This window comes from Thermobia domestica, chromosome 9, assembly GCF_964235325.1.
Source record: "Thermobia domestica chromosome 9, izTheDome1.hap1.1, whole genome shotgun sequence".
NCBI classification, from domain to species: Eukaryota; Metazoa; Arthropoda; class Insecta; order Zygentoma; family Lepismatidae; genus Thermobia; species Thermobia domestica.
This window is the reverse complement of record NC_137462.1, coordinates 282,858,523-282,878,854: the sequence shown is the minus strand read 5'-3', so window position 1 is coordinate 282,878,854 and position 20,332 is coordinate 282,858,523. Positions and strand designations below refer to the sequence as shown.

General features: G+C 35.5%; 1 protein-coding gene across 1 annotated transcript in view; it reads left to right on the top strand.

Annotated features, from left to right (window-relative positions):
- Positions 1–480: 480 nt before the first annotated feature.
- Positions 481–20,332, top strand: part of LOC145660729 (uncharacterized) — a 122,877-nt gene continuing 103,025 nt past the window's right edge. The window contains exon 1 of the mRNA XM_081726129.1: positions 481–1,165. The gene's annotated coding sequence lies outside the window, so the exon portion shown is untranslated. The remainder of the gene's footprint in view (positions 1,166–20,332) is intronic.

The following is a 20,332-nucleotide window of genomic DNA, read 5'->3' as shown; positions in this document are numbered from 1 at the left end:
GGCGACTTTTTACGTCAACTATAAAACCCTTCAAGATCCGGAATTTACATCTCGTGCAGCGGATTGAGGATGCCTGTGCTTCTGTGATTCCAGAGACATTGCTGGCTGTGCATTGTACCATCCCATCCTTTCAAGTTCTTGGAAAACAAAGAATGGATGTGTACAAGGAGGAAAAATTGTATATATTATATTAATATTACTATTTATACTAATATTGTTAAAGTTTGTAATTTGTTAAAACTATTAGTTCACTTTTGTAAAAAAAATAATCTAAAAAATGAAGAAAACAAAAAGTGCATGAAAATTTAAAACAAAAATGTAAGGAGGAATAGACTGTAAATTCATATACTGTGACAACTGGAGAGAAACAAAAAGCTTTGCGCGCAATCGTTCGGGGGGCGTGGCTTAACTCGCCGATATCTACCTGACAGCGTAACACCTGGTTACGTTGTCTAGTATCTTGATTGTCTACCGAAGATGTGGAGTTGTTGGCTGTTACGCGTTCTCGGCTTAGATTGTGTGTGGCAGTAGGACATGTAGTTAAATACTTCTACTTGGGCAAATCGGAGTTCCGTGTCAGAGAAGTTAATATTGTTTATCATGCTTTTTGAATTAAGTGAGTTAATCTATTACATATTTTGGAACAAGTTTTCAGTGATTCAGGAAGAATTTGGAAAGGAAGAAAGTTACTTTAGTGCAGTTAGATAGTTACAGAGTCGGAGAGGGAAAGTGAGCATTGAAATCAAAGTGATTATAAATCCCTCATATTTCTTTATTTTCCGAGCTCAGAGAGTGAATTCAACATATATTTTACGTTCGTTTTCTCACATCTTTCTTTCTGAAATATTTCTTTTTTTTTAACAAAAAGAAAATTATATAGGAGAGAAAAGTTGTAGTGTTGGGCAAATCTTATATTAGTCTAGAGCGATTGCTGGTTTGGACCTCGTTTCTGCCAGTAATTCAAAAGAATTGTCCAATGGTGAAACTCTGTAAAGACGTAATTTATTGCTTGAATTTGTATGAATCACGAGAATTTTAAGAGTAAGCTATTTGGCACTGAGCAAAGAATTGCTATCGTTCTTAGTCCTTCATTCAGTCAAAGAGTCCAAGTTTCCAGCGGACGGAAGGAAGTCTGTAGGTAAAGATATTAGTAATCTGAAAATAGGTGAGTTGCTACTTTGATTTCTATTTAAAAGTAGTTGTGTCTCGTTAAAAGTGTGGATTTGGTGCGGTTGTGTGTAGTTTTGTCTCCAAAAGGGATTAAACTCGCGGACCTTTGCATTTCACTAGTAAGAAGATTCCTCCCTTAATTTAAGTGGCGATACTCATTTTCTAATTTTTGTCGGAAACCTCGGATTGATTCTAGAACCATTTCCGGATCCAGTATTTCCAATATTTAATTTATATATTTTCTTTGCAGCTATTTGACTTTATATTTCAACTGATACGAAATTTACTACCTTTCTCAAAATACGAATAATTTCTCGATTTTTCTCGAAAGTTGTCAAGAGGGTTAAAATTTGCTATTTTGAACAAGAACAAATTAGTTTATCAATTTTTGAATTAATTTAATTAATTAGACATGAATCAGAGATTGTCTAAATATTGTTAGAAAACTGATTCAGTAAAATTTTCAATATTTAAGATTTCATGAATGTGATTCGATTTGAGTAGTTGAGTTTAATAAAAATGAACAAGAGATTTATTACTTGCTAAAATTCCAGATTTAGTAAGATTATTAACTGTTAACTATTGCTTCTTTTAAAAATATATTTGCAAGTTGGATTTAGAAGAATATTTGCTATTGAAACAAAAGTTAAAGTTGATTGATTGGAAAATTAGTCAGATTGGCTGACGGAAAAATTAGTTGTTCCTATAGTTATTTATTTCATATTTGAACTCAGTGTATATGTACTATCCTAACGATTTAGTACATATACACCTCCCTCGTTTGGTCAATAAAATTGTTAAATTTCAAACTGAAACATTGTGTTAGTGTTTATTTTGTTTACGTTTGATGTCTATACCTTTGCCTTGGAAAGAGAAATATTGGATCAGTGATTTTTGCCTGTGCTTTCGCAGTAGTTTTCGCGATACGGCTCGGCACCGCTCTCCCAAGCCCTCTCTGCCAGGGTTTGTTATCTGAGCCCAGGTTGACAGTTTAATTTTTTTTGTTTTTAATTTTTCTAACAAACTCTCGATTTGGTTTCGATTAGGCAAGGCTAGGCGGAAGGGGACGTTACAATTGTGAAGATACTAGACCAAACGTCTTACAAGATTGTAAGACAACACATTTAAAATTAAATAAGTTTATTATATTGTTATACATAGAAATTATTTCAACATTATCATTCCACTAAAATATTGTAAAGAGATAAGAATAGGAAATATAGTTGATATAGATAATATCAAATTAGATTAGAAATTTAACTTTAACTTTAATATTTTTGATAGACATTGTTGAATAATCAATTTCCTCCAACTTTAGCATTTCACTTAAATGAATATTATTGAATCTAGAGATAATATTGCGAATGCTTTGGATATTTGAATACTTTGAATTGAATTTGTTAGTAATTTTTCTACTTTTAAAGTGTTGGTTAGTACTTTCCTCCAACATTCTAATTCTACAAATTTTTTGTAATATTATCAGAATATAACATATTGAATGCTATTTAAGCCTATACATTTAGAATTGAACTTTTTTACTATTTTGCCCTGTTTATGGTTAATTAGTATTTTCTTCCTACATAATAATTTCACCAAAAAATTTTTAATTGTTTTTTGTACAATAATATGAATGTTATTGAATCATTTAATGCTTAAATTGAAAAGACTTGCAATTTTGATTAGTTAAATGGTCAGTTGGACTTTTTCCTCCAACATAGTCATTCTACTTAGTGTTCATAATCATATCCGAGTTGCATAAATAGAATGATTTTGAATTCCATAGTGTTTCTGAATATAAATTCAAGTGAATTGAGGATTATTTTTCCGAATAAATATAAATTTTTGCTATTCAAAAAAAATCGCCACTCCGTTTGAGTTGTTTAAATTTTGGATCATTAGTTGGTCGATGATTATTGTGGTTAGTAAATTGTTTCAAATCTCTTCCAGAGTTTTCGAATCAATTTCTAGTTTATGTTCTTTAGTAGTATTAGTTGTTTAGTGTATGTGTATGATTAGTCATAAGTATTATTTACATATTGTGCTGTTTTGCTTCATATATAATTGTATTATGGAGAATATTAGAAGCGAACGTGAGTACGTCAGTATAGATATACCATATTCTGAATTTGTTACGATCGATGCTACTGGTCAACCTAGTTTCAATTCAAATTTTGGCTCATTAAGTATGAGTTTAACGCCACCTATGCGGAACAATACAGGTGTTAGGTTTTTTCCTACACCAGTTAGAAATAATTTAGATTCATCCGTAAATAGTTTAGCGGGGACTTATGGTTTTAGTCGTATAGCCAATCCTCCTAGCATGAATTTTCCAGAGCTGATCAAAGGGTTACTTTTAATGAACCGCCTTTAAGAAGAGAGATGGGGGTTTCTCCTCCTCCTATTTTAAATTCTTCTGATGATTTTCGATCTCGAAATAGATACCTAGAATTAGGAAATTATTATAGTAGAGTTTCTAATATACTCAGTTCAACGCCAAGAGTGGGTATTAATAATATACATTCTGGTAATACCAATTTCGGTCCAGGATTTTGAAATCTGGATGGTAGAAACTTGGAAAGAGGAGTTCAAACTAATTTGAGTTTAGATGATCATCGATCAGGAGTGAATGCTGAACATAATCTAATGGTTAAATACACCCATGCGAGATCATTAACATATTTGGAAAATAGTTTCATGAGTATTAAGAATGTAAATGGAAATGATAGCGTGCAAATTTTTGAATTGTTATTCAAGATAGAAGAGATTTTATTGGAAAGCAGTTATTCATTTAACATGATTTTGTCAGTACTCATTCCAAAATGCGTTGGGGTTGTATTAAGGATTGTTACATCAGCTTTACACGATCATTTAGATTGGAATGTTTTTAAACATAACTTGTTATCTAGGTTTGTTACTCCAACTGTCGTTCATTCTTTAGTGAGTGATAGAGTATATAGGAAGCAAAAATTATCTGAACTAATGAACGAATATGTAAAATCGGTGTTGATATCAATGAATGTTCTAGGTTTAAATATGGAAGAAAGTGAATTGGTTAGAATCATATTAATGGGAATGAACCCGAATCAGAGAAATAGAATGCTAGGAAGTTACTTCCCTAATAACAGATTAGAGTTATTAGACATAGCCGAACGATTTGTTATGAGTACCCGTGAACAAATCGAATATAATAGATCAATGGGATTTAAAGGTAAAAATCAAATGGTTCTGTCGAATAGTAAGTCTAAGGTGGGTGAATATTATCAGAAACATAATAATTATTCCTCTACTAGTAATGTAAAATCGAATCAATTGAATGGATGTCCTGAGGCTTCGATAGCTTCAGGATTCTCTAATTATAATAGTGATAGAGATCGATCTGAAGTAATGGGAAAGAAACTTAACCAGAAAATTCCGTCAGAGATGGATGGGTTAGTTGCGACGTTCGTGATTGGCAAGATAAATAATATCTTAGCCAGTGTTTGTGTGGACGGTGGTTCCAGCTTTAATCTTGTCACAAGATCTTTGGTTCGTCGAAGTGGTGCTGAACAGTATATACGTGCTGTTGATGAAAGAACAGTTAATGCCCCTTCGGGATTGAATTTCTCTACTGGAGAAGAAATAACTTTGAACGTTAACCTATCCGGATATTTTCAGACTGTGAATTTTCGAGTGGTAGAGCAACTCCCTTGTGAATGTTTATTAGGGATGCCTTTCCTTAGTTCAGAACTTTGACTAGAAGGATTTCCAACCACCCAACCTGAAGAAATTCCTGGTAAATCAACTTGTGTCGATATGGCAATGATTTCAACTGATGGAAATGGTGGAGATTCAGTAATAATTGAACCAGATGAAACTAAACATCAGTTATCCTTAAAGAAGAACAACGAAGTTGAAGATCTGGGCGACATGGTTGATCAGTCATCGAATTGTTCAAAAATGAAAGGTTCTTCCAAGAAGTCTAGGAAGAGGAAGACGAAGAAGAAGAGTGCAGATCGTATAAATAATGAAGATGGTCAGAGATCCAAGGTTGATAACACTATTGGAAATATTCCTTCTACATCTAAGATAAGAACAGTACAACCTCAAAGTTCATCTGAGGCATCCGATGTAGACATTGAACAAGCGGAAAATTTTCATAAACTTGTCAATAGGAATCGAAAGTATATTATTAAGGATACTCCACAGGGGGAAGCCGCATACAAACGATCTCAACAGGTGAAAGACCCGTTGAATACACAGGGAGAAAAACCGATTGAGGAAGACTGGAGATATCGTGATCAGGAAGTTGTTTCATTCATTGATTCGATTACCAATGAATATTCTGATGTTATCTCAGAACGAATAGGGTGCATTAAGGACTTTATTGGTCATATTTATCTTACGGAAAATAAACCCTTTAAACAGAATCCTTTACCAATCCCTAAAGGAAAAGAAAAAATATTTGATGAACAGATTCAGGAATTGGTAGATCAAGGAATTTTACAGGAAGTGGACCATTCAAACTACGCAAGTAGTTGCTTCTTGGTAAAAAAAATAAGAATAATACTTATAGAATTGTCGGTACTTACGTTAAAGCTAATTCTTTAATTGTTAACGAACTTTTCCTTCTCCGAACCTGGAGGAATATCTTACGGGATTATCAGGGAAGAAATTATACTCAAGAATAGATTTACGTCGTGCGTATAATCAACTTATATTAGATGATAACTCAAGAGACATAACAACTATAGTGACACCGAAAGGCTTATATCGTTATACACGAGTTCCAGTTGGTATTAAAACTGGAAGTAACTTGTTAACTCGTGTAATGAAGAAAATGTTGGGAGATTTAGAAAAGGATGGCGTTAATACGTATTTCGATGACGTACTAATATTTTCTGATACTGTCGAAGAACATAAAAATACAATAAGGTTTTCGATAGGTTTAGAGATAACAATGTAACGGTTTCTCTTGATAAATGTTTGTTTTTATACGAAAATTAATTATTTAGGTTATGTTGTATCAGGAGACCAAATGGAAATTGATCCGAAAAGAGTATCGGTAATCAAGAATATTCGTCCACCAAGAAATCGAAGAGGTCTCATGAAAATTTTAGGGCTTTTTAGTTACTATTCTAATTCGCTCCTGAAATGCAAGAGTTAATGGGACCCTTAAGTGAACTCAAGTCTGTTAATAAGAAATTTGAATGGACCTCAGAACATCAAAAGGTTCTTGATAACTTGAAATGTTTATTGGTGGAAAATGTTGTATTGAAAACTCCTGGCCTTAACAAGCGTTTCATTGTTAATGTTGACGGTTCAGGAAAAATATTGCTGGGTGTTTGCAACAAGAGAACAGCAAGGGGGAGTATCAACCCGTTGCGTTCTTCAATAAGAAATTGTCTGAAGCTGATAAACACCGCAGCATTTACGAAATTGAATTTATTAGTTTAGTCAAGACGATTGCTCGGTTCCGACATTACTTGGTTAAAGAATTTGATGTGCTAACGGACAATAAGGCTCTAACGTAGATTCTTAGTAATTCAAAGAGACTAATGAGATATGGGCCATTAGTCGAGACCCTTTGTCAATTTGATTTTCAAATTAAACATGTTAGATCTTGCGATAACTTCGTGGCTGACACATTGACAAGGGTATATGATCCCTTTGAATTTCGTATTATAGATGGGCCAATGGGACTGGCAGCATTTAAGGAAAATTTTAGGTTAGCCCATATGTGGAGACTTCCATTAATTAAAGAACCCATCGATGTATTGCAAAGAGAAGACTCTGAGCTTAAAGATATTATAGAGAAGATTGAGAAGGGTGAGTCTGTTTCAGGTTATATCCTGAACAAGAAAATTTTGATGAAAAGAACTAACTCAGTAAATAACCCTTATAAGATCGTTATTCCCAAGAATTTGAGGCATGTTTTAATTGAGTATTATCATAATGATAAATTGGTTGGCGGCCATTCTGGCATTTTTCGAACTTTGAAGAAACGGTCTAAAAGATATACTTGGGAAAATATGAAACATGAAGTTTCAGAGTTTGTTCGATGTTGTCATCGTTGTCAATTAACGAAAGAGGAAAATTAAAAGAAAATGGGTCGTTTAATCTCCGAATAAAACAAGAGAATAGGTTCTCACTGGATGATAGACATTATCCAGTGTAGCGCATTAAAGTCCACATCACCACACACGAGCTGCGATTTCCACACATCAGGATCATCTCAATATGTTCCTGGGTCGCTAGTACCAAAGTCCAGTCACTGGAATCTGCAACGATAAAACAGGCTATAATTCATCAAAGATTAGTGATATGAAGAAATGGACAGCAGCAGGGCCAGATTTAGGGGGGGTGCACCGGAGCACGTGCACTCCCCCTCTGTTCTGAATATACACTATCTAAATTGAGAAAGTGACACTGGAAATAGCAATACTTTCGTAAAATTTCATAACATGTTTCCGTTTCGGGATTAAAAGAAAGTGGTTTTGCTAAAGACAATAGTTTAAGTCAGTTCCTCATACACATCACAGATGTCTAAAAGCATTTTTTTAAAAATAAATTTGATTCAAATGTACTGATAGTTATTGGTGCATCCCCCCAAAGAAAATCCTGGATCCGGTCCTGGGCAGCAGCATTGCATTCCTGATCAAAAAGACAGTCTTAAAACATGTGCCGCATGCCTACCTTCCATTTTTTTGTCGTCGTCTACCCGGTTTAAGAGTTGCGCTCTTTCTTCGGGGGCCTTCCATTTTAAAAAATAAAGTGATATTCAAAATGATGTACTTCAAGATGGCGGTCGTGATGATCATGTGTGTTTTTTTAGGTTCCCTCATCCCCACTCATCTCTGACCAACCTGGACCTCTAGCCTAATAGACTTTTCTGTTACAGGATTGTCACCTGACTTTGGGCCCACCCTGTAAATTACAAATATTCACATTTTTGTTTATACAAGAAGTCAATTGTCGACTTCTTTATTTTTATTTATTTATTTATTTATTTATTTTTAACAGACATCAGGTATATCTCAGACGCAATTTTACACTAAATATATAACAAAGGGAATGATTTCGGATGGCATCGGCCAAGGCCTGTATGCAGGGCCGGATTTCGGCATGGGCCACATGGGCCTGAGACCAGAGCGGCAAAATTTGAAGGGCGATAGTTTAAAAAAAGTATTTAAAACACGATAAAACTACATATTTCACCAACGACTCAATAAAAGAAGCGAAATCCTTTTTTCTAATGGCCGTAACTACGATAATATTTTAGCAGGCTAGTCGTAGCAAGTATTGTCACAAGTGAGTTGATTATCATGGTGGTTTGATCAGTTCTTGGTGGATCTGCTGAAAAGGGCGAAAGCAGGTAGATCGACTGAAAGGATGTTTATGTTCTATAAGATGGCTGGTGAGAAAAAACGAAAGACTGTCCAGATTGCTCTTGAAACTGGTGGTGAATGCATAGGAAACAGCAGTGCTTAAAGTGAGCTGGTATGAGCTGGTTATGCATGCGAAAGTTAGAAAATCGGCCGGTATGGCATGAACCAGCGGTGACCTCTCGAATTCCAATGCAACACGCTCCCAAGTGCGCAAAGACGACTCGGTGCATTACGTTACTGTCCGAGATTTAAATCAAATAGTTACGTTTGCAGATCATAATTCCCACATACCTTGCAGTAACAGGATATAATTTATATGACATCTACAATATGATATGTTCTTCATGTATGCAAGTATAGAAGTTCGTACGAGCTATCAGAATTGTACTACAGTGTTGAGGAATTGTGTATTTTTCTTTGTTTTTGCTTTTTTCGCATTTCCATTGAGCCTTTCCAGCCCGATGATAACATTTGGAATCACTAACTTTTTATAATCATAAATCTAATATTAATTCATGCAGTTTCCCCATGTAATCATAACACTCTTCTTTCGGGGTTCGTGCCTTGGAGGCAGGGGCGGATCCAAGACCGATTTCTGGGGGGCGGTGGGTTTCATACTGCTACTTTTAAGGGCTCCAAACTTTGGGATGGGTTTTATTTATATATATAAAATAAGAAAATTTCCTCTTCTGGTGGGGGGGGGGCAATCGCCCCGATCGCCCCCTGGATCCGCCCCTGTTCGGAGGGTTAATTTCTTCGTGAATATTATGGTACTCTCTTTTCTATCCGTTTCAGTTCAATTTGCATGTTTTGTATTTGCAATACTGTTCCAGTGCTAAACGTGTGGTAAGTGTACCGGTATTGTGAGTTTCTTTCCGAACTAGGCCTACGTTAGACTTTAGAGTTTGTTGTGGACACGGTTTGGTCTGTACACGTGATTATCTTTCAAACGAAATATCACATGATGAAGGTTGCTCTTTAAACTTTTGTAGTTAACCCCGTAAGCCGCTTGGGGCCCCCTCATGGGGGATTCTCCTTATCAGCATAATGTTGTCTTTCATGTCCCTTGAAGGTTCTTAGTGTTCTGCGTGGAACGCACTTGGATCGTACTTTACGGATGGCTGCCATGTTTTCTAGGGACACGCTAACGATATACAGTTTCCAAATGGGTCTCTACACGTGATTAACTTTCAAATGAAGTACCACACAGTAGTAGTTGCTATTTAAAATTTTGAAGTGACCCCTTAGGCCCCCTCATAGTGGATTCCTCTTATCAGCATAATGTTGTATTTTATGTCCCTTGAAGTTTACAAAAGGTTTTATGTTTCTATCTGCCTTGACTTCATCAGGAGACGGGCCTTAGTGTTATTCGTGGAATTATATATTAGGGTGGTCCTTTTTTTATTTGCGAATTTCTTTGGACGAACCCACGAACTTGATTTCAAACATAGAGTAAATTAAGCCAGGAGAAAAAAAGGTTCATTAAATAATATTAAATGGTGCCTCAACCGACCTAAAATTTTGAATCCTATTACAATAGGGGAAAGATGTATCGTCATCCGCAAAAAAAAAGTTCGCATATACTGTAACTTCCACATTTTCATTAATAACTCAGTTTTCTTAATATATTATTGCTTCTTAGTGCTTTCCTTAACAAAGCAGTGTAGTAATGAATAATTATTTATGATTTTTGTGAAAAAATAAAGCAAAATAAGAAAATTATAAGCAAAAAACTATGATTGTTATGAAACTTTAGTCTGTCAGATAATTACGCGAAGAATATCCCGAGGGAAATTCACTCCATACAGTGCACAGGTATTAGGAGCACTCACAAATACGTAAAATTGAAGGAACAGAAAATAATGTATTTTTGAGATGAACATACAATTCACACTTCACGTGAAGTTCCAATATGGGAAATCAATCAATATCTTCAGTTGAAATTACTGAAAAAAACAGAAAATGGCTATTTAAAACTCCAAGTGTAAACCTGCGCTTGGAGCGAGTCTATTTCTAATATCAGAACGCGTTGTTTCGTAACATGCCTGCGTGGCCAAGCGGGTTTAGCAATGCTGCTGAAATTCTATAACCGAAAGGTGGCAGTTCGAGCCTGAGTGCGGAACGCTTTTTTTTTTTTTTCAATATAGTGAAATATTTTTTTAAAATATAAATGTCTAGTTTGAAGTGCTTAAAAACACAAGACCAGATGAACAATCAGTTTTCAAAGCTCAGTCACATTTATTCACTATGTTCATCAATTAGGCTATATACGAAGACACTAAAATGTGGAACGTTAACGATCCTTATTAACGTTAATACCACATCCGTTATAATGAGAACAGATTTGTGATCTTAATACCAACCTTAAACCATACGTCCAAAATGAAAATTATTCATGTTCTTGATACCTATTGCAACACTCAGTTGTAATATAGAAAGTGAGAGTGCGAAAGAGAGAGATAAAATACTGTATACAGGGTGCGGAAAAATTCCCGGAACGGTCCAATATCTCGCGAAGTATAAATATCACCAAAACAAAAATAACACATGTTAAATAGTTTTAAAGAAGCTATCCAATGATAGAAAACACAATCACCTATCCCTACCTCCTTGGGGACTACGGGGGATAACTACAATTTTAAATGGGAACCCCTATTTCTTATTTCATATGTGGATTCTCCAGAAAAAGTAATAGTGATTTGATCAAAAATTGAAAACAGTGTGTGCGAAGATGAAGTTACATGGAATACAATATCGATAATTGTTTTGCAAAGTAGCTTTATGAAGTAGTTCTTAGTAGTAGGGTTATTTACAACAAAAATAAGCCATTTTTGTCACCATTTGTATTTTCTTGCAAATTAATAAATATGGACAAATGCATTATTTTATGGAAGTTAAAATGTATGAATTCGTTATGTGGGTAAAAAAATCACATAAAAATTTTACTCTGCGTGGGAATCGAACTCACGACCTTTCATGCCGCAGTCCCGTACGCTAACCGCATGGCCCAGAGTTGGACACTGAGAGGCCACATTTTCATAAAGATTTGCCTCCTCCATTTTTTATGTGTCGATTCAAGTGCTATCCGTGAAGGCACTGTTTTCAATTTTGGGTCAAATCACTGTTACTTATTCTGAAGAATCCAAATGTGCAACAAAATATGGGGATTTCCATTTAAAATTTTAAAGTTACCCACCGTGTGGGAATGGAGGGTTGCGTTTGGTATCATTGGATAGATTTTTCAAAACTGTTTAACACTTGTTATTTTTTTTTTTTGCTGATCTATATATTTCGCGAGATATTGGACCGTTCCGGGACTTTCCCCGCACCCTGTGTAAGCTTGTATTTTTAATTAAAACAGTTAGTGTAAATCATAATCTGGATTTTTATAAAGTAAATGAAACAATCATATAGAAAATGTATACAGTTTAAAATTGAATTAAATTGCAATTCCAGAATCTGTAACATCATACATTTCTTATTTATTTACATCGAATGTTAACTTATTGTATAGTTTATAGGATAAGTATCAGCTGATATGTAACACAAAATGATCTATAAATTGAATTTAAATGGGAAATGATATAGTTGCTATAAGAACAAGTTTATGAAAATGAACTGTATAATAATGGTTGTATTTGAAACAGAGTTTGCGTAATGGAGAAAATATTTACACCGCCAGCTTTGCAATACTGCGGTTTAAATTGTCAATCTCATCAATTTTACTTATTTCGCTTGAATGTTTATGGAATTTAGTATAGCATTATGAAACATTCAACAACTGATCTAGTAGTGAAACATATTTAATAAGATTACCGCACATTACGATAGATTCCGAGATCGCTCCCAGCTTTGCGAGCACTTGATAATATTTTATTATTATATCAGATAAAATATTATGTGAAAGAGCTAAATTAAATTAGAAAATGAAATGAAATATTTAACATCCCACTATTACGTCCTTTAGGCGGGAAGGTTCTAGATTGCTGGTCCTCACATAGAGGAGAATTTGGATTAGTAACCAGTTTGGTTCTTTTCTTTATCAATCTCAATACACAATTCATATAGTAATGTCAAGCAAGCGATAGCGAGTAAAGGTAGGTTAACCAGGTTGATTGCTTTCTTCATCACCACTCAATTGGTATACGGACCAGTGTTCTAGAATCCTGCTATTTTAGGCTAAGGGAGAAGATAATTAAAGTAAGAAAAATGATATAATAATTGGTGGAATGAGAAAGTGGAAGGAAAAGGAAATGCTTTGAGAAAAGTCACGGACATAATGTTGTCCACCACAAGCTTACTTGGACGGAATAAAACCAGAGACCGCATACACCAAAGGTAAGCGCTCTACCAGTGAACCATCGCGCCCCATAAATTAAATAAGAAAGATAAGTAGTAGGCATTTTATAATTGAATATTGTATGTAAGAAACTTATTGTCCATAAAGATTCTTTCTCTTCAAGCTTTTGTAATTGATGTTGCAAATTGTCCGATGCTTTGCAATGTGGGTCAAAGAAATAAATGCATTTTTTCGAGATAGTATCGTCTGCCCCTTGCTGCTATTGGTGGTATAAAAGTAGTGTTGAGTGGATTTTTAGTTTCTTGTTCCTTTTGTTATGTGAATATAGACTAGACCAAAATTTTTTACTGGTGTTCATTTCAGGATCACTCTGTAGCATGTTTTTAGTGGAGGAATGTTACGTGAATATAGATTACACCAAGTCACAAATATTTTGACAAAGATATACATTTTTATTACACAAATAGCTTCTGCTTTTCCTTTTACTGCAAATGTTTATTTCTAATAGTGATTTTTATTCTTATTGTATCCGTGAATACACATTCAAGACTTTTTTAAAAAAATAAGTTGTTTAATAAGGCACTGAAAAGTGTTGGATTTTGTAACACTTTAACACTTAAAAACATAATACTGAGTGATCCTGAAATGGACACCAATAATTAATTTTGGTCTAGTCTATATTCACGTAACACTTTCAACAGCGAGGCTATAGGAAACGTGGGCTTACTAATTAACGTGGAATAAAAATAAGAAAAGACTAGTGTCTAGCGCGAGTGCTTTTGGTTCTTGTAGTCTCGGGTTCGATTCCCGGTAAGGGTCGATTCAGGTTAAATTTTCAGGGGAGTTTATGGGAAAAAAGTTAAAAAATATAATTGCAAGTCTGATGCCAGTGTTTTGTAAGCTATTGACAAAATAATAGAAAGACAGGAAAGAAATTCTCTTGAGAACTGAAAGTGAACAATGTTTTCGCATTTATGCTTAATTTGCTACTAGCGTGACACATTAAATTGAATATAATATAAATATTAGACACAAAATTCGCTACTTCACGGTTGATAACATGGTAAATGCTAGGTATTGTTAAACATTAAACGTAACACCTCAATTTTATATCAATAAATAACATAAATAAATAAATAACAAGACAGAACAATACTATTAACCTATATTTGCATAGTATATAAATTAAAAACACGTTGTTTATCATAACGAAAAATGGCTGAACCGTTTGAAATGAATTTTATTAACATCTTTAATACCTACCTCGGACTGGGTTGTTGTCACGCCATTTTTATTGAAATGCGTATCCAAACAGAAGAGAGGGGGTTAAAATGTATGCCAAAAATAGAATCTCTCACGTTTGTGAGATGAAATATGATACATAAATTCCTTATTTAAAACGAGTGTGCACGTGTCCGACCGTGTTTAGAAATTTCGGTACTAAATGGAGAAGAGGGGCAATTTGTATCGTTTTTGCTCAATATTTAAGAATGATGACATCGAGATTGTGTCTTGTCTTCACAGCAAAACGGATGAAGCACTTGAAATTATCTTTTAAATATACGGTATTTAGCATTTGGTCCAGTCGGATTCATTAACACATATGTCGTAAGAGGAACAGATGGATATAAACACCTTATTTTAAAATATGTGAGCCCATCTTCCGTTGTCCTTAAAAATCCACTTTTGAGGGGGAAATGGGGCAAGTTCCAAATAAGGCGGTCAATATGTAGAAGTGACGTCGTGTTTGTCTGTCCGATCATCACGGGAAATCAAATCAGCCGTTTGAAATAAATATTTAAATACCTTTAGTACTTGGAAGAAAATGGTTAGCTGACGTTCAGTAGAAACTTGACAAAACTTCGATACAAATTAGAGGATAGTCAGCTATGCCTAAATCTAATATTGTAGGTGGAAGTGAAAACGACGAACGAAGTAACAGCGGATTAAAATTTAGCATTAAAAGTCAATGAAAAACAGAATGTGATGCGCGAAAACGAGAAAAAAAAGGAAAAACGTAACGTTGCCAACGACAACACACTGGATAGTGCTTATTGAAAGACCCATAAACGCTATTCATTAGCTCATTCTTCACGGTTTGGATTGCAAGAAATAAAACTATTTCTTCGTGCTAATACGCCTCTCAAAACGAAATGTTATATTTCTGCAAAATTTGTTTTTCTCACATGACTGGATAATTTTTTTAAAAATTCTATTGTGCTGAAGAAAACAAAACCATATGACAAGCTGTATTTGATCTGAAGACCCCATGATCTTTACTACATGTTGTTATTCATTACATCAGCGAGACGTTGTTTGCAATGACACTGATACATTGAGTGGTTTGTTCGAGAAAGTTGCTTGTCTCGATTTTGTTTACTCTTTAGGTTTTTCGTAGAATACATGAAAAAGAAAAAGAAATACATTTTTCGCTTAGATATCCAGGAATCCTGTTTTAACTGATCAGAAAACAGCAATCTACTGGTGAAATGATATGGGGTAATGTGTAGCATTTTGTTTTCACGCCATCGATAGCAGCAAGGGGCACACGAATTACATAAAAAGGGAGTGTGTTGTTATGAACTACTAATATCTTTTTCAAAAAATCTACGTGTTACTTCGTAGCTCAGGGGATACGTGAGAGATTACAATACACAAGTTCGCACGATCGAGTCTTGTCCACTGCTATTATGTTTTTTTTTCATTTTCATTGTTTAACGGTGAAAGTGACGTAGATACATTTTCATTGGCATTCAAAAAAAAAAAAGAATGGAAGGGAATACGTAGCCCTGAAAAGGGCTGTTTATATATAAGTGTCTAATAGGAGGTCCAATGACCTTCTACATCGATGACTGCCTGGAGCCTTCTGGGCATGCTTTCGGTAAGTCTGCGGAGAAAGCGTTCACTACGGGAGACTTCCTCCCAGCTGTTTTCAACGATTTCCCATAGTTGATTTTTTGTGGATGGAGGCGGGTTAGGCCAGTTCTCCTTCATCACCCTTTTGACCTCTGCCCATACTGTCTCAATTATTATATTTATATCGGCTCCACGCGGTGGCCAATCTACGACCTCTAAATCAGCCTGCTGCGAGAGCCAATTCTGAACTAATTGACACATATGAACCGGAGACCTGTCGTGCTGAACCTGGATTAGTCCATCGGGGTAGATAGAACGCACAGATGGCAACATAACATCCCGAAGGATATGTAAATATTGCTCACCTGTAAGACGCCCCTCTACCCTATGGAGTATTCCAAGATACTGTGATGTCATAAAACCCCAAGCAGATACAGATACGCGTCCACAGTGACGTTTGTGGAAAACGTATCTGGGATCATGCCTGGAGCCTCTCGGACGATACACGACTACTGGGCCATTATTTGAGGAAGAAAATGTGCATTCGTCTGTGAAGACAACATGTCTCCAATCACGGTTGACATTTTCTTCCGCAAACTGAAGCCGTCGTCTTATATGCTCTTCCGAGAGGAATTCTTTCACCGCAGCACGACGGGCGTGAAGATTAGCTTCCCTAAGACGCCGTACAGCAGTATCTCGAGATCCTGGAAAAGCTGATGCGTGCCGAAGTTGTCTGGCGGTCATGTTGGGATTAAGTCGCGCAGCAGCAACAAGCTGCGCATCCTGCTCAGGTGTTGTCACACGACGCCTACCACTACCTCGGCGCCGCATAGTTTCTCCAGTCTCTCGAAAACGCTTTATCCACTTCTGTGTTGTTCTTGGTAAAACTCCACACCTTTCAGCGGCTTGTGAAGCGCAATAGCCTTCTTGCACTAAAGCAAGAACATGCTCTTTTCTATTCTCAGCCATTTCTGACTTCTACCCGTTTCACGAGTTGCACGTTGAATGAGCACCCCTTTTAGTTGAAGCTATTAAACGACATGCGCAGTTGGTTACTCCAAGAGCTAGTAAGATCGTAGTTTTTATTTGCTAAGAGGCAGAAAACACGTTATTTCGATATATGTTGTTTGACTACAAGGGAGCACTTCACAACTGATTACTGAGTGATAAGATCTGTGGTATTCTGTTCAACTTTTCTTTAGGCAATTTTAAACGTAATAGACAATATTTGTCTGACCTTGTCAGTGCCTGAGGCAGAAGACAAAATCAATGAAAATGTTTTCAACATAACATTTTCGATTTATGTTTATCTCCTATCCGTTTTTGTTACGATTGCCTCCTTTAGAAATATCAGCTCTCTTTTTTTGGCCCGTATAAGGAAATGCTATTGCGGTTTTCCAACGTTCAATATTTTTGGCAAAATTAACACTTTCAAATAAAGCTAAACAAGCATATGTTTCACAGACAAAACAATATGCAAAGTTCTACTTTCCAGTTAGGCAACATTCCTTCAAAAAATTGCAACTATAGTTTGCATCTCAAGTAATAGGGTAAATGTGCCAGTAGTCGACCATTTAAGGAGATTTTCAACTTTGTTAAAGTATAAAAAAATCATTTTTTACTAATAACTTTTACTGCATATGTCATTAGAAAGAACAGTGTTTAAATTTTACGTTTGTGTAGCTCGCACAGGAAATCTTTTATAAATAATTACACAGGAAAAAGAAAATACCAGAAACCCTGAAAAAAACAGTAGTCGGCCTATGAAAACCAAAGGTCAGCCATTACTTTAACCAGTACTCAGCCACACTATAGAATTGACTTTTTTAATGGAATTTTAGAGATCAATTCCTCAGTAGCAAATTAAGGGACAAATATATTGCACTCAGAGTTCCTACAGAGAAAAACTACGTGGGAAAACAGGCCCGCAACTAGAGGGAGCTAGGGGGCCTGGCCCTCCTAAACTTTTCGTGGCCCCTCCAGACCTCAACACAAAAAACACAATTTAGATATGTGTAAGAGATTTTTAATGACTTGCCCCCCCTAACATATCTATGCCCCCCCAACCTCTGTGGCTAGAAGCAGGCCTGGTGGAAAATATATTGCGATACAGGAAAAAAGACTTCTTGTATGATATTCACCATAAACTAAGAAAAATGTGCCTCGGCCTAGAATAGCCTATTTAAAACTAATATATAGGCCTATTTATATTTACATTGATATTTATATTTAGCTATGACATTAACCCTTTAATATGAAGTTCATTAAGCACATTCAGGACACATAAGCACTTGTTTAGCAGGTTCCTCGTACGATAATTCACTGAGGCACGTGCATTTTAAGTGGTACCAGTGATCACAAAAGTGACACCCAAAATATTTAAGTGTATCGTTCTCAATATCACTTATGAATTCTTCTTCAGGCCTTAGACGGCATTTCAACAACTTCTTGCGTCTCGTCTTTTTAACTACTAGTGCTACTTGGCTTGACAGTCCTTTTTTTTTTTTTTGTTTGACTTAAAATTTTTCCTTTCTTTTGTATTCTCTCCCTTTTTCATTTTAGACATTCCTCTTCTAGTTTTCTTTTCTTTTCATTCTTTACCATCTGATAATTTCTCCATGCTTGGGAGGATACTGCACTTTGAACTTTTTCTCTGGGCACATGTTTGGTAGTTTTGTTTTTGATTGGAGCTAGCCAGAAAATATGCTAATCAAAGCCAGATGATATGGAAGTATTTTACGAAGATTTTCTTTGAATTTCTTCTGAGATCATATAGAGTTATTTCTGGCTCTACTGACTGTAGAAACAGAAGCAGACCTTTCACCTTGCGTCGCTTCAGTACAAGATGCCATAACGGATATGTTATTTTCCTGGTTTGAGTCAGACGTAACGTCTATTTCTGATATCAAAGATATATTTGTAGGCTCTAGACGGCCAATTGCTAAAATTTGGTATGTTCCAGGACTAAGATATCGAGCATTTCACTAGCAAGTATCTACTGATAGCAGATCGATCCTCTTCGGACAGAACAATAGCCTTATATGTGTTCATTAGTATAGAATAAGAAGACTCTTTGGATAGAGTATCCTCAACGCACCTGATTGCAAAAACATCTGACACTGAGTCTATTCCAGTAGATGTCTTTGGACTGGTTGAAAGAAACGCTAAATCACGCGTTCTTAAACTGTTAGACATATTTTCCTCACGCTCACAGTGAGTTAGAAAGTAAATATTTATGATTATTCTGTATTGTTTCGGCAATCAGGCAACTCTAGGAACAGAGCAGATAAGAACAGATAATAATAATAATAATAATAATAATAATAATAATAATAATAATAATAATAATAATAATAATAATAATAATAATAGTTGAAGAACAATTGCAGCCTTGGAATTAAAAACGTGCAGGAACGCGACATTGTGCGGAGTAATTTAAAAAAATAAATCAATTAGATATGGATAACCCTTACTTCCTCATAGCTACCATAGATTAAAAGACTAAGCTATGATCAGGGTCAAGGGCGTCGATCCTGCTAGGGCCAGGGGGCCCGGGCCCCCAAAGCTTATGTAGGGCGTATGCTTAGGGTAAAACAAATACTCATTACCTGTCCTTTTTAAATTTTAGAGAAATAATTCAGACCAGCCATAAATCCTTAACCTGTTTTCCCTCAGTTCTAGAAAAATACTAGAATTGAAATGGTTACAATACCAGACTGATATTAAAGTACGGGACAAAAATAAACGACCAACATCGTCATAAGTTTTAATGGCATTTTCGATCGTTTAATTTTGTCCCGTAGTTTATAACTGTATTATACTTGTATGATGCAATTAGTGACATCATAACAGTTACTTTTTCATTAAATCGTTAGAAAAGTCTTCTACGTATTAGTTAAGTGTCTTAGTTGTATGTCATGTGTCATTTAAATTGAATGAATGATAAGTGGATGACTACTGGAGTATATGTATCCAGTAGTCGTCCGTTGAAAGTAATGGGGGGCTGACCATTTTAAATTGAAGTGAAGAGTCATTTCCAGTAGTCAGCCCCTAATGGCTGACTACCGGAAAACGTTATCAAAAATGCAACTTGTAGTCAGCCCCCCTTATTTCTACGCAATATCTTGTTTTGTATCATAAACCACGAATTTTTGATAAGCTACGATACATTCATGCATAGAAGAAAGCAATAACTCGTACTTTTTTACAATAATATACTTTTAACTTAACTTTGAAGTAAGGCTTCTTCCTTATTTTTTTATTAACAAAATGCGCACTTTGCTCACTTGCATCAGCAGACCTCAAATGATACTTTTTTTTCTGCCACGAGGAGTCACACCAGGCCAGAACAAATGAGGTTGAATACTGGAGCTCTGATTTAAGTTGTAGTTGATTATTTGTTTGGTAACAAGCTACTGTATGTTTATTTAATATGCTTTTTACTGAAAAATGGCTGACTACTGGAGACGGCTGACTTTAGGCACACTTACCCTCCTAACTAACTAACTAATTCTATGGCCTATGGAACCCGGAGGTTCAATGCCGCATTCACGAAAGCTCTCCACTGACTTCTATCCTTAGCTAACTGGATCCAGTTTCTACTTTGTATTCCTATTTCTGCGAGATCCATCTTAATATCGTC